The sequence below is a fragment of the Sminthopsis crassicaudata genome, chromosome 2 (genome assembly GCF_048593235.1).
Source record: "Sminthopsis crassicaudata isolate SCR6 chromosome 2, ASM4859323v1, whole genome shotgun sequence".
In the NCBI taxonomy this organism is placed as follows: domain Eukaryota; kingdom Metazoa; phylum Chordata; class Mammalia; order Dasyuromorphia; family Dasyuridae; genus Sminthopsis; species Sminthopsis crassicaudata.
Genome location: NC_133618.1, coordinates 594,849,891 through 594,865,134, shown reverse-complemented (window position 1 = coordinate 594,865,134; position 15,244 = coordinate 594,849,891). Strand labels below are relative to the sequence as shown.

General features: G+C 33.4%; 1 long non-coding RNA gene across 15 annotated transcripts in view; it reads left to right on the top strand.

Annotated features, from left to right (window-relative positions):
• The window catches only part of LOC141558463 (uncharacterized), a 234,652-nt gene that overhangs the window by 160,472 nt on the left and 58,936 nt on the right, over positions 1-15,244 (top strand). Inside the window, exon 5 of one of the 15 annotated variants that reach the window (XR_012487070.1) lies at positions 6,810-11,537. The exons of the other annotated variants lie outside the window; for them this stretch is intronic. This is a non-coding gene — a long non-coding RNA (uncharacterized LOC141558463). Of the gene's footprint in view, positions 1-6,809; positions 11,538-15,244 lie in introns of those variants that run through there. 15 annotated transcript variants of the gene reach the window in all.

Here is a 15,244-nt window from a genome sequence, read left to right as displayed (position 1 = left end):
TGCTCTATCCACTGTGCCACATAGCTGCCACCTACATGCCCCCTATGATAGGTAATATTTCAAAGGGTTTTTCTATCTTATAAAACATCTCACTTACTTGTTGCTTGCAATTTTTTTTTACCATTGATCAAAATTTTTGTTTCCATAATGAAACATAAGGTTAAATGCACAAAGTAGAGAATTTGTATTAATATTAAGTTGTAAAAGACTCGTATCAGAACATTTCCTGAAAATAAACTTTGATGGATGAAGGCACTAAGACTCTGAAAGGGATGAGACAGAAAGACAAGAAAAAAGAAAGTAGAAATAGGAACTTAACTTTGTAGTTTTATCTTTAATTGGGAGCCTCCACATTCTTTCCACACTATTGGCATCTTTTAGCAGTCTCTATAGCTCAGTCAATATATAACATGCCCAGTCAATCTGTTCTTCCATTTCTAATATAATGAGCTCTGTGTCTCAATTCTCCTCTTCCTTTTTCCTCCCACAGAATATCCACCCCTTCCCTCTAATAAAACTCCCCTACTACCCAGCCATCAATCTTCTGAGAAACAAAGTCCAAATTTTGAGACATATCTGCAGCACTGAACTTGAAGTTTTCTGTCATCCAAACCACTATTATACTAGGTAGTTATTATAAAACAGTGTTTGATGGTCAAAACAATTTCTATAGGAGTGTATGTGTGTGTGTGTGTGTATGTATGTATGTATGTATGTATGTGTTTTCCTCTGGGTCAGAATTTCAGATACTAGTTCAAAAGAGATATCTATTATCCAATGGGTCTGTGGGAATGGAAATCATTAATGAGGGTCCTACCAGTCTACATATGTCTGTCAGGGGGCAGAAAGAAGTCCAAGTCTTTTCAAATGGTCAGCTTCCAAGGAAGTAGTGACTATCATTGACAATCAAAGGTAGATCAGCCTTATTAGAACTTGGCTGAAAGTAAGATTCCAAGATTGTGTTCCAATACACCCACACCAGTTTTTCACAGATGGTGAATATTTTTACCCAGGACACCCCAAGATCCTGGAAGACATAATCATCTCCCCCACCAGGGACAGCTGACTCTAAAGTTCTGATTGGAGATATTAACATCTGCCAGTGCACTGAGTGCAGACACACCAAGGGAGATGGAAGCCAGTTGAAAGAGCCCAAGAAAGAGAGACAGGACTGAATTAAGTCTATCTCCCTCATCCACGAGTCTGGTAGGAGGAGGAACAAGAGAAAAAAAAAAAGAAAAGAGAGAAGAAGATAAGACATGTTATAAAAAAAATTATCAACATCAAAATGAAAAAAGACAATTTCAGTAAATTAATAGTAAATTCTTGTTTTCCTAAACTAGCTACATGTCAGAAAAATTTGTACATTATATAGAATGGACAAATATTTAAAACACCCGGATTTAATGAACAAGGAATAGAGAATTTAAATGACACAAACTTAACTCTCAAAGAACAAAAATAAAAACAAAAAAGAAGCCAGGAACAAATGAATTTACAGATGAACTCTAACAAAACTCTAACAATTAATTCAAATATTAACATAACTCATTTGAGAAAATAGAAAAATATGGACTCCTACCAAATTTCTTCTCTTCTACAAATATGATTTTGATGCCCCAAAGCCAGAAAAAAAATCATAGGCCAAAATGTCTACTGAAAAACAACACAAAAATATTGAAAAAGATTATCAAAGAGGCTACAGTAACCTATTGAAATTATTATAAATTACAGCTAGGTAGAATTTACAATAAGAATTCAGGATTGGTTAAATGTCAGGAAAAACTATAAACTTAATAAAACATATTAATAACAAATATAATTTAAAACTACCTATTAATAAAGAAAAAACTCTTGATGAATACAAATTTTTTATGTCAAAAAACATTTAAAAGCAAGGGAATAAATAAATCTTTTGTTTATATGATAAATAGCATTGACCAGCAAATAATTAGTTGTACTGGAGAAAAGCTAGCAGCCAATATCAGAATAAAGCAAGAATATCTATCATTACTATTATTATTTTATGTAGTTGTAAAAATACTAGTCATACAACTCCAATAGACTTTTGATGGAAAGTGCCATCCACATCCAGAGAGAGAACTATGAAGACTGATTGTGAATTAAAGCATAGGATTTTCACCTTTGTTTGTTTGTTTACCTTTCTCATATTTTTTTCCTTTAGACCTGATTTTTGGTACATTATAATGAATATGGAAATGTTTAGAAGAATTGCCCATGTTTAACATATAATGAATTGCTTGCTGTCTTGGGGAGGGAGGTGAGGGGAGGAGAGGGAGAAAAATTTGGAACTGAAGGTTTTATGAAGGTGAATATTGAAAATTATCTTTGCATGTATTTGTTAAAATAAAATACTATTAAATATGGGCCATAACAATAAGAAAAGAAAAGGAAACTGAAGGAATAGTCATAAGCAAATAGGAAATTAATATTTTTACAAATGATTTTTATGTTTTTTAAGAGAAACTTTGAATTACAACTGTACTAGATAGCACGATAGATTGAACACCAGGATTGGAGTCAGAAAGAGTCCTTTTCCTGAGTTAAAATCTAGCTTCAGACAAATTGAATAAATTACTAAATATTAGTAGTGAGCATGGATTAGCTATTAGCTAGGAAGTGAACATTTAGAAAATATACCCAGACTTGAGCAGTTACAACCAATTAGCCATAATGCTGATTAGGTAAGATTTACCCTTTTCTTTTCTACTCTTCTTGCAAATAGTTGTATCCAAGAAGTTATTTTCTCTAATTCTCTTCCTGCTCCCTCTATTAGAACAGGTATAAGAGCTGATTTGCAACCAACCTCTGAAGACATGTAAAATTTGTACAAAGATATCTTCTATTAAAATGATTTATAAACTGCAAACCTATTACTGGGAAATGTCTTATGATATAAAATCCCCATTCTCTTGAGTTGTGAGATTTGGTAGTGATTTAAAAAAAAATTTTTTGTCTAAAGAAATCTAATCTTTAAAATTCTTTTTTAATTAAATGAAAAAATTAATAACCAAGTAATGGCATATAAAAAACTCACAAAAAATAATTATTATCTAGGTGTTTTACTAACAAAACCTAAACAGATAGAAAAAGACACTCAAATAATAATAGAATATATAAAATATTTGGTAGTCCACCTAATTAGGTACATAAAGAAATTATATTGATATAAGATAAAAACACTCAACAGAAATAGAGAGCCTTAAAAATTAGTGATATTAACTACTTCTTGTTGTGTCATAACAGTATAGTATTACTATGACAATACTACATAAATGAATTTATTCACTCAGCTGTTTGTTGTTTGGAAAGAAATGCTTCAAATAATTAATAACAAAAGAAATAGGCTCAGGTTATTTCTCATAGCAATAAGAGTGGCAAAAGAAGACCCTTTCTCTCCTTCAATATAGGGGAAAATGGAAATTGTTGGAAGGGCTGAGGGAGGATAAGTATACTAATATACTTTTGATGGAGTTGTGAACTGATATAGCCATTCTAGAGAATAATTTGTACCTATGCTCAAAAAGTCACTAAACTATACATATCTTTTGACTCAAAGACATCACTATTATGCATATACCTCAAAGAGATGAAAGACAGAGATATAAGTCCAAAAATACTGATGGAAATATATTGTGATGTGGTAAGGAATTGGAAATGAGGAATGGTTGGATAAATTATAGTACATGAATGTATATTATAATACTGTAAGAAATGACAAAATGCACAGATTTAGAGAAACTTATGAAGAGTTGTATAAACCGACAAAAAATAAGTTGAGCAGAATCATAAAAATATTTTATACAAGGACTACAATATAACATCATAAAGAAAAGCAACTTTGAAAAACTTAAACATTCTGAGCAATACAATGACAAATCAAGACTCCAGATCTCTGATGATAAAGCATACTTCTCACATCTAGTCAGAAAGGTGAACCACTAGTGGTATGGAATGGGACATATTTTTGGATTTGATCATTGTCAATGGTTAATGGTAGCTAGGTGGTTCAATGAATAGCGTGCTAGACCTGGAGTCAGGAAAACCTGAGATCATATCCAGCTTCAGACATTGATTAGTTGTGTGACCTTGGGTAAATTCCTTAACCTATGTTTGCCTCAGTTTCCTCAACTCTAAAGTGGGAATATTAATTGCAACTATCTCACAGAGTTGTTTTGAAATAATATTGGTAAAGCACCTGACATAGAGCAGATGCAACATAAAAGTTAGCTATTTAATATATTATTATTATTAATATGTGAATCTCTTTTACTTATCTCTATTAACTTATTACAAGAGAATTTTATACTTCAATAGTCTCAGAAAGAAAGAGTTAAAGCAAAAAGGAAGGAGAAAAGTAAGAGAAAGAAAGAAAGAAAGAAAGAAAGAAAGAAAGAAAGAAAGAAAGAAAGAAAGAAAGAAAGAAAGAGAGAGAGAAAGAAAGAGAGAAAGAAAGAAAGAAAGAAAGAAAGAAAGAAAGAAAGAAAGAAAGAAAGAAAGAAAGAAAGAAAGAAGAAGAAAGAAAGAAAGAAAGAAAGAAAGAAAGAAAGAAAGAAAGAGAAAGAAAGAAGAAAGAAAGAAGAAAGAAAAAGAAAGAAAGAAAGAAGAGAAAGAAAGAAAAGAAAGAAGAAGAAAGAAAGAAAGAAAGAGAAAGAAAGAAAGAAAGAGGGAGAGAAGGAAGGAAGAGGAGAGAAGGAAGGAAGAAAGGAAAAGAAGGGAGGAAGGAAGGAAAGAAGGAAGAAGGAAGGAAGGAAGGAAGGAAGGAAGGAAGGAAGGAAGGAGGAAGGAAGGAAGAAGGAAAGGAAAGGAAAGGAAAGAGGCAGAGGGGGGGGAAGAAACTAAAATAATATTTAAAAGAAGAAAACAAAAGAAGATGCAGAAGGAAACATGAAGAAGCAGGACAGCTTTAGAACTAGCATGTTGATTTTCATTTCTTGGTATATGGAAATGTTTGTTAGTGTCTATCAAGTTTAGAAAAATAACTAAATAAACAAATTTAAGGAAGTGTGTAGCAAAGAAGTGGCTGTACGATCATAGGTAAACAGAACCATTTTCCTAAAATAAAGCAGTGTCTAGGATGTTCTAACCATACTGAACCATGTCTCCATTGGGGAGTTTTCTTTTTGATGTATGTGTCTGATCATAAGAGGTGCGAATTACATGCTTCTTACTACTGTAGATTAGTTCAAGGAAAGGATGAACTGACACCATGTATGTAATTTTCCTGTGGCTTTGCAGCACTCTTGTACAATACTGCCTGTTGCTCTCCAATTAAAAAAAACAACAACAGAGACCCACTGGTGATCCATCAACCTCTCATTCACTCCCCTAAGACAGGGCTACATCAGCTGCTAGCCCCATGGTACAAACTTTCCCTGGGAGTTAAGGCTTAATATTTTTGTCACTGGCTTAGTGTCAATGCTTTCCACAAAGTTACCGGGGGCTATTTGGGAAGGATTTTGCCACTGGAGCCTCTGAGTGCTAATGAGTGTGACTTCAGAAGAGAATTTTCCATTAGTAAGTAAGAAAAAAAATCACCTTGAAATCTAATAAGTAACATTGGTTTTATATCTCCTCCTAACCATGGCCTATGTCTCTTCATATAGTACTGCCCAACACTGGATGTGAAAATTTAAGTTCCAATTTGATTATATAATTCATTTAATAAATATTTAAGCAAGGGTATGCTTAGCACTCTTCAGTACCAAAAGGAGAGAGGAGCAAGGATGGAAATGGAGTAAGATCTAAGTCTTTACCCCAAAAAAGGATTTCAGTTTGGGAGGAGAATTTTTTTAAACTACATACAAATAATTACAAATGGTAATAACAATACATGTTTCATAAGAAGAGAAGAAGGGTAGTGTAGGACCTAGATTCTTAAATTGGGGTTCATGACCCCATGTGGAGTCTCTTAATTGAATGGGGAATCGTGAAATTCTGTTTCATTTGATTTGTATACAATTGCATATACTATATAGTATATATACTATATACAGGTAAAAATTTCTCTGGGAAAAGGGGGTTATGAGTGGAAAAAGTTTAAGAAGTCCTGGTATAGGAGTCTGGAGGATGTCCAATCAAATCTTGTCTCTGACATAAATATGTCAGTGTGTCCTTTGTCAAGTCATTAAATTTCTCATTTCTCTTAGACTTACGTCTAAGATCACAAATTTCAGAATACATGCTGTGATCTATATTTGTCAAACTTTCCTATATAAATGAAAACAAATAACAATAGCAATAACCCCCATGTATTTAATTTTTGATAACTTAGGAAACACTTTTCTCATGCCAGCCCAGTAACACAAGTAATATAAATAGCATTCACTCTAGCTTACAGATGTGAAATTTACATTCAGAGAGGACAAGAAATTTGCTGAAAATTATATAAGTACAAAACAGAACTCCAACACAGATCATTTTTTCTTTCTTTCTTATTTATTTAGTATTTTATTTCCCCCATTTTATGTAAAACAATTTTTAACATTTGTTTTTAAAACTTTGAGTTCCAGATTCTCTCCTTTCCTCCCTCCCTACCTCCACTGCCAACATTGAAAAAACATACAACATATAACTTCTGCTCTGCATTAGGCTATCTAGATTCCTATGCAAAGTAATAAAGGGTTTCTAGGAAGGAATGGAATATCAGGGACTGCTTCATGGAGGTGGCATTTGAGCTCAGCCTCTGGAGGATAGAAAGATTTTTAATCGAAGGGGAGGGCACAACAGGCAGAGGGAACAATGGAAACAAGGCTAAGATTAATTAACTTCCCTTCCTCACCTTCCAGCTCCTGTTTCCCTCCATTTACCCCATCCCATTGACTAAAGAGTGCCCTCGCTGGTTCCCAGTTCATGAATTCTTCCGGAAGCTCCCCCAAAGCGAAGGTTGGAGTCGTCCCCTCTCTTCTGTTCTAAATCAAATGTGCTGCTTTTATGCCCCACTTCACACATTGTAAAAGATACCAGTGTGAAGACGGCTCTGTGTCCACACATTCAGAATGCCTTGTGACCCGCTGTCTGCCTGCTGATAGATTCAATGCCCATTATTGTAATGGATTTGCTGTTGGGAAGAAGAAAGGGTTATCTGCCTAATAAATTCAGAGACCCCAAAAGGTTGTTATCAATCACAATTCCCCTGTATATTGAATTTTATTATAACAGATTTGTTTAGTTATTTCTAAAAGACAAATATGCTCTGATGAGTGCCCTGGGATACTGGGAGACAGCTGAGATGGAAGAAATATATAGACTTGTAGAGGTATGACTTATTTTTTCAGTCCAACTAACATAAGCATTGGAGGAGTGCCTTGCTATTATAGTGTGTGGGGTATCTTTTTAAAGCTGTCCTGCTAATGAAATGCATAGAAAAATAAAAACATGGCATGCAAATTAGACACCTTTGGGGATTTAGAGGGGAAAAAAAACTTGTTTGAAGGGCTAATTAAGAAGCTATTAAAAATAATTAATAATCATCTGCTTTTCCAAATAGTTTTCAGTTCAGAAGTGTAATCGAGGCCATTTTTATTTCAGTTTTTAAAATATAGATGCTTCAAGTAGCAGTTGCTTAGCTTGCTAAGAAATATTTTCTGAACTTTTAATCATTTTTATATTGAATTCAAATAATGCCCTTCCGTCCTTTCACTTCATTTTATTTTATTTTTACTCTCTCTGGTTTGTGCCTTGCAGTGGATCATTCAGTGAATATACCATAGCAGGATTGGTTCTAAGGTCTAACTGGAAGAAAATTGTTGTGAGTTACAGGAAATTAAAAAATTCCTGCAATACCAACCCACTACTCAAAGTCAATCTGTGGTATCCCAGAATCCACTCGACTCTGAAGTCAAGCCAGAATGATTTTTGAAGAGTAATTTCCAGCCTTATAAAGGGTCACATCATGTATTAAAGCCATATTTGCTTCTGTGTTTTGTAAATTTCGAACTCATTACTAAACCTTTGTCTCTTATACTCTGTGTCTGGCTCTTAACTTTCCCTCATCAATCTGAGCCTTAAAAATCTAATGAAAAATGCTGAAACACATTTTGCATGTGGAAATGTGATAAAACATAAATTGTTACATTCTTGAGGAATTGCCTTTCAAAGATGGTCATAAGGACTATGTCACTGTTCTTTATTGCTCACTTGCCATCAGACACAGGCAAGTAGTATGGGGAATAAAAAGAAATGAACAGGAAGCTTTTGGTCTCCTTTAAGCTACAGTGCTTACTCTCCTAGGAATAAAGACATAGCTTCCACTCACTCCCTAAAAGTTCATGCCTTAGTTTCCTCAGCTAGATGACTTTAAGGTTTTCTCCAAAGGATGTGTTAAACTCCCAATTGGAAAGTTATCCACATTGACAACATAGTATAGTAGCATTGATTCCTGAGTTCTAGTCTAAGCTTAATCACAGACTAAATATGGTCCCCTGAATTGTCATTTTCCTTTCCTGCTCTTCAATTCCCCTCCCTTTTGAAAATGAAAGCTTATATAAGGATATTTTAAGATCTTTAGTTTATGGTTCAATAGAGGCAGTTGATCTCCCAAATGAATACTTTGTGGACCCTTTTGTGCCAACCAAACTGAGCTAGGACTTCAAGGTCATTGATACATCTCCAAACTTAAATGGTACTTGTCATAGGGAATTGACAAGCGTGACAGAGACCCCCAGAGGGCATTATGACTCCATGATACTGAGATTCCTTTACATTATGTATTACTGTGAGCAATTTTCTCAACCACGGAACCAACATATACATTGAGTCCTATTTCTCTGTGCCTGGAGAACTTTGAGAGTGCTCATGGGCATTGATAACAGACAAACATGACTGTTCACTGATGTGGAAAAGGGAGATTCAGGGGCAGAGTCTACTTCAGAATTCTCCTTGGTAACCCTAGAACTCTGCCCATAAAATTCTGGACTGATGAAAATTAAACTGTTCTTTAATTACAGACTAATGATACCTAATGAAATTAAGATGATCGTTTTAAACAAGAATTAATGTGGAGAAGATGTGAAAGTTTCAGACAAGATAATATGTACAGTGTAAAGTAATGAATGTCAAATATTGGTATTTAAACAAATCATTGTGGGTGCCTTCTTTCACAATAACCACCTAATTAAATCAATTGATCTCCCTGCTAGCCTCCAAACACTGCCAAAATAATTTCCACAAGGAAATTTTTTTTATCATCACTCTCCTGCTCAAAACCATTCACTGACTCCCTCTTACTTCAAGAACAGGGATTTATAACCTTTCTCATGTCATGATCCCCTTTGGCAATTTGGGGAAGAACTGTGTTCTTAAATTCATAAAATAAAATATACAGGATTACAAAGAAAACTGAATTATAGTTATTAAAAAAATCAGATTCTTAAACTAGATTGAAATACTTAATTTGGAACTTAAAACCCTTCATAATATAGATGCAAGTTTTCTTTCCAGCTTTTTGTGGTATAATTATTTTCAGTCATGTCTGACCCTTCATGACCCCATTTTGGATTTTCTTGGCAAAAATATTGAAATAGTTTCCCATTTCCTTCTTCAGCTCATTTTACAAATGAACAAAATAAGGCAAATAGAGTTAAGTGACTTGCCCAGGATCACATAGATTTGAACCTGAGAGGATGAATCTTTCTTACTCCAGACCTAGTGCTCTGTACACTATGGCACCACCTACCTGCCTTTTCCAACTTTATTTCATATTATTTCCCATCATGGCCCATCCCCTATTCTATCTTTAGACAAAAGTGCTCTTTTAGGAATAGCTCAAACTCCCTTTTCATTTTTTATCTTCCTCCAACTTTTAACAAGAGTTACATATTTTCCAAAAGGCTTCCTCTGATACCTCCAGTCAATAGCACCACCACCTCAAATTTCCTTATAGGTATTCATACTATATATCCTTCTAAGACAATATTACTTTTGAGGGCAGGGATGATTTCATTAATGTGTTTGCAAATCCTAGTACCTAGTAGATAATAAGATTCATTATTTCTGGCGCTGTGTTAGTAAATTAATAAATTAAGTAACACTTTATAAGCCCAATGTTTATGAACAACTTTTAAAAACTAGAAGAGCAGCTGGATTGGCTGTGGGGGGCAGGAAGCAGGTACGATGATATTCCTACTTATCTGAAAAATATCTTAGGATCTATCAATCTGAGAGCAGATTTAATAAAGTCCCTCACCATGGCTGCTAATATTGCAATGGCACTTTGATATCCTTTATATGACTAGCACTGGCTAAAATTACAAAGGATGAAAAACTCCCAAATTTTAAATTTCCTCCAGCATTCCATCAAGGAGCTGTGGTTGGTTGGTGGCCAAGGCAGAGTTTGAATCAGTTTTCCTTTTCCTCATACCAGCAATGTAACTGTCAGGTTAGGTTTGGAGTTACCATGAAACAGCCAGTAAAAGTTTAAATTGGTGACTATCTGATGCTTGACTCTCTGCTCTCTATTACTATATTGTGAGCTCTTTAGAGGCAAATTTTGTGTCTTGTTCATCTTTTTATTTCCCTTAGTATCTACCATGGTGACGCAGTGGATAAAATGCTGGGTCTGGAGTTGGGAAAATTCTATTTTTAACTCTCTGAGTTCAAAACTGGCCTCAGACATTTAGTAGCTGTATAACCCTGGGCAAGTCACTTGTCTCTGTGTGCCTCAGTTTCCTCACTTGTAAAATGAGCTGAAAAAGAAAAAGGAAAACCACTCCCATATCTTTGCCAACAAAAATCCCAAATGAGGACACAAAGAGTCAAAGGCAACTGAAAAAATGGCTGAATAACAATAATACCTACCATAGTGCCTTGTATATATTAAGTGCTCATTAAATGTTATTTAACTTGAATTAATAACTACAAAGTTTAAGAGTATATAAAAATGTAATACAGCTGAAAGAGTTTTGCATATTTTAATTCCTTGCTCATAACAAGAGATCTTGAAGAATTGATGAATGTATTTATCATCATGTAAGGTGATTTTATTAAGGTCACAGAGCAAATAGGTAGCAAAATGAATGCCAGTTCTCATGTTATAGAAGAGGAAACTTGAATTTCAATTCAATTCAATTCAATAAACATTTAGATTACAGAAGTGAAAATGCCTGCCCAGGACTATACAGAACATTGCCGGGAGGGTCTAGACTCTCATTCCAGTGTTATTCCTACTGTGTTACACTGGTATGTCTTTGAAATAATTCATCATGATCTTTTTCTTAATACAACAAAAACATCTATATAAAACCAAAAGTAAGCATCATGTGCAATTAGATTGCCCTGGAAACTTTTCCCATTAAAAACAAGAGTAAATTAAGGAAAACTTCTTCTTCCTGCTATTATTTGATAGAGTTCTAGAAATTCTAGCAATTATATTGAAATAAAACAAAGAAATATAAGACATACAGAAAGGAAAATAAAAGAAATTCATATTTATTGATGACGTGATGGAAAAATTCTTTTTTTTAAATTTTTTTATTTTATTCATTTTTCCAAATTATCCCCTCCCTCCCTCCACTCCTTCCCCCCGATGGCAGGTAATCCCATACATTTTACATGTGTTACAATATAACCTAGATACAATATATGTATGTAAATACCATTTTCTTGTTGCACATTAATTATTAGCTTCGGAAGGTATAAGTAACCTGGGTAGATAGACAGTAGTGCTAACAATTTACATTCGCTTCCCAGTGTTCCTTCTCTGGGTGTAGTTGTTTCTGTCCATCATTGATCAACTGGAAGTGAGTTGGATCCTCTTTATGTTGAAGATTTCCACTTGTGATGGAAAAATTCTAAGGAATCAGCAATCAAATTGATAGAATCTACCATCAGCAAAGTTGTAGACTACAAAATAAATTCACTATAAAAATCAGTGATAAATCTGTAAGACAACAAAATCAAAGAGGCAATAATAGAAAGTAAATCATATTTAAAATAACTAAAATATGTTTAAAATATTTAGGGAGTCAATCAATCAAAACATACTTGATACTTCAATTACAACTTAAATTGAGAGAGAATTATGTGTACTTCTAGCTGGGCCATGTCAATGCAATAAAAACAGCAATGCCAACAAATTTAATTTACAACTTTAATTCTATTCTAAACAAACTACCAAAAGTATTCTAAGCAAAGCTAGCAAAATAATAATAAAATCCATTTGGGAGAAATAAATGATCTAGAAGAATATCCAAGGAAATAATGAAATTAGTAATAACAAAGGTGAAATGACATTTCTAAACTTCAAACTATCTTATAAATCAGCAATTATCAAAATGAATTCATTCTAGTTTTAAAATAGAAAAGTACATCAATGTAACTGAAGAGAATCCAAAATAACATAACTCAATAATACAATGTCTGATAAAAAGCAAAAATAAATCACTAAAGACAGAACTCCCTACTTGATAAGAACTACTTGGGAAACTAGACAGCAATATTGCAAAAATTTGACTTAGACCAACATTTTATACCTTATTCTATAATAAATGGTTACATGACATGAATATTAAAGATCATGACATTAAAGAATTGAAATGCAAGCAGTTTATGTATCTTTCATAGCTATAGTTAAGAGATGAATTCTTAACTCAACAAAGAATAGATGAAATAATAAAGAATACAATTGATAATCTTTAATACTTGATTGCCTTTTTTAGAAAGGAGTCTCAAGCTCTAGGTAGATGCTTACAAGTGTCTTCTGCATAAAACACACATACACACACATGCACACAGATATACTTAAGATAAAAAAGAAGTGGTCAATTTTTTTTAAATCCTTGTTTTGAAAATCTCTTAAGATTTATAGATAACTAATATAAGCACATAAGAAAAAAAGTCATTCCCCAAAAGATAAGTGATCAAAGATATGAACAAAGTTATCTAAAGAATAATTTCAAACTTTTAATAATCATGTATCAGAATAATAAGAGAGATGGAAATAAAAATAACCTTGAAATTTCAATCCATACCCAGCAAATTGGTCAAGATAACAAGGGACAGGAATAGTCAGTGTGGAATAAGGCAGTGTTGGAGCTGTGAATTTGTACAATCATTCCAGAAAGCAATTGGAAGTTGTATAAATAAAAGGGCTAAAATATCTATAACCTTTAATTCTACTACTAGGCCTATATCCCAAGGAGGTCATTGACAACTAGATAAACCAAAATATTTATGACTTTTTGGACTAGCAAAGAACTGGAAGCAAAGTAGATGCCCAATAATTAACAAGTAGCTATGAAGCTGTGGTATATGAATGTAATGAAATATCACTATGCCATAAGAAATAATGAACATGGTGGAACAAAGAAATATCAAAAGATTTGTATGAAGGGATAAAAAGTCAAGTAATCAGAACTAGGAAAACAATATATACAATTACTATAGACAAAGAAACACTCACAAAATAATCAAAACTGAATGCTGAAAAATTCGAAAGAACGAGCTTGGTCCCAAAGAAGAGATATGAGAAGAGATTGTCCTAACTTTTTTGTAGATATGGGAAGCACACATATGTGGAATATTTTTTTTCTTTTTCTTTTTTCTTTTCAAAAAATATTTATTCTAAGGAATGGCTCTCTGAAAGAGAATAGAGAAAAGGTACAGTAAAAAATCTAGGTAGTATAAAAATAAAATATATCAATGAAAAATTTGTTTTTAAAAAGAAATACTCCCTCAGGTCATTAATTTCATTTTTGCTAATGGAAGATATATTGGAAAAGTAATGACTTTGGCATTTGAGAACATAGACTTTTGCAAAGCATTCTATTCCTGCCTAGAAATACCATCCCTAAAATTGGTAGAAAACTTAGATATTTTTAAAATCTCAAATGATTTATCAAATGTTTGGAGTATGAAAAAAACAGACATGTTTCCTAAGCAATTCCCCTGAATTTAATTTTTAATAAAAACATGAGTAATTTAAAGAAAATTTAATCCTTATGCCTTTTGTTCATTTACACTGAAATCATCAAAACACCATAGAATGAGCCAAAAGTTGCTTTGGTGATGTTTAAGGAATCTTTTCATTCTTTTTAAAGAAGTGCTCCTTGAATTCTTCCTCTCAAAATCAGAAGGTCACACTTTCCAAAGATAAATGTATTTAAAACCTATGGCCCTGGCATCACTGATCACACACCTTGAGTTCCATGTGGAAAAACATGTCACCAAGTTCTCACTGCTTGCCTTCCATTCATAATTCACCAGACCTCTGATGGCTTTCTATGGGAAGCTGAGGGAGAGTGAGTCTAATGCCAGAATTAGCTGTGTCTTCACTCTCTCTCCCATGTGGATTCCCTGGAATGATATCAGAAAATAACAGAGTAATGGGGAATTAAGGTCACATGTGGACCACAACTGCAAAATGATGAACTTGTAATTCTTAGATGTCTCAAGCAAGAGACTGAAGGACCAAATGTGGACTTCACTCAGCTGGGAGGAAATGTAATGTAATTAAAACTTGAGAATAACTAATAAATAAATATATATATATATGACATATATGTATATTGAATGTTGAAGCTTACTAAGTCTTTTACATTTATCATTTTATTTAAGCCTCACAATAGCCCGATGAAGTAATAAAAATACCCTATTAAAAATAAAGAAAATAAGATTTAATTTGATGAAATAATTTATTCAAAATTGTATATTTCATAAGAAAAGGGGTCACCAAATACAAGATTCTTTCCACTAAGCAAGTGTCTAAGTATCAGGATTACCCCAAAAGGAGGCTGGGGCTGAACCTAAAAAAAGACATGCCTAGAGAGCATCATAATTTTGATAAGGGAAATAATTATAAGCAATTTTCCATTTCCCTCTTGTATAGAGGGGATCTAATCTCAAGATAACCCAAAGGAATGACTAATGGAATATATAGTTCTATAGGATTTAAGGATAAATTCAATATAGAATTGACTTTGCTACTAATCAAATTAGGTCATTACCTTTCAGCTATGTTTCTTCATGAAACAGAGCTGAAAGAGATTTAAGAGGTGATGCAGTCCACTCCTTACTCTCTGCAGGACAGACAAATGTACTGGAGTTGTGAACTGATGCAGCCATGCTAGAGAGATATTTGAAATTATATCCAAAGGGCTATAAGACTGTGCATACCATTTGATCCAGAAATGCCGCTACTGGGTCTCTATGCCAAAGAGATAATAAAAAATGGAAAACATTGCACATATGCAATGTTTGTAACCAGGTCTTTTTATGGTGGCAAGGA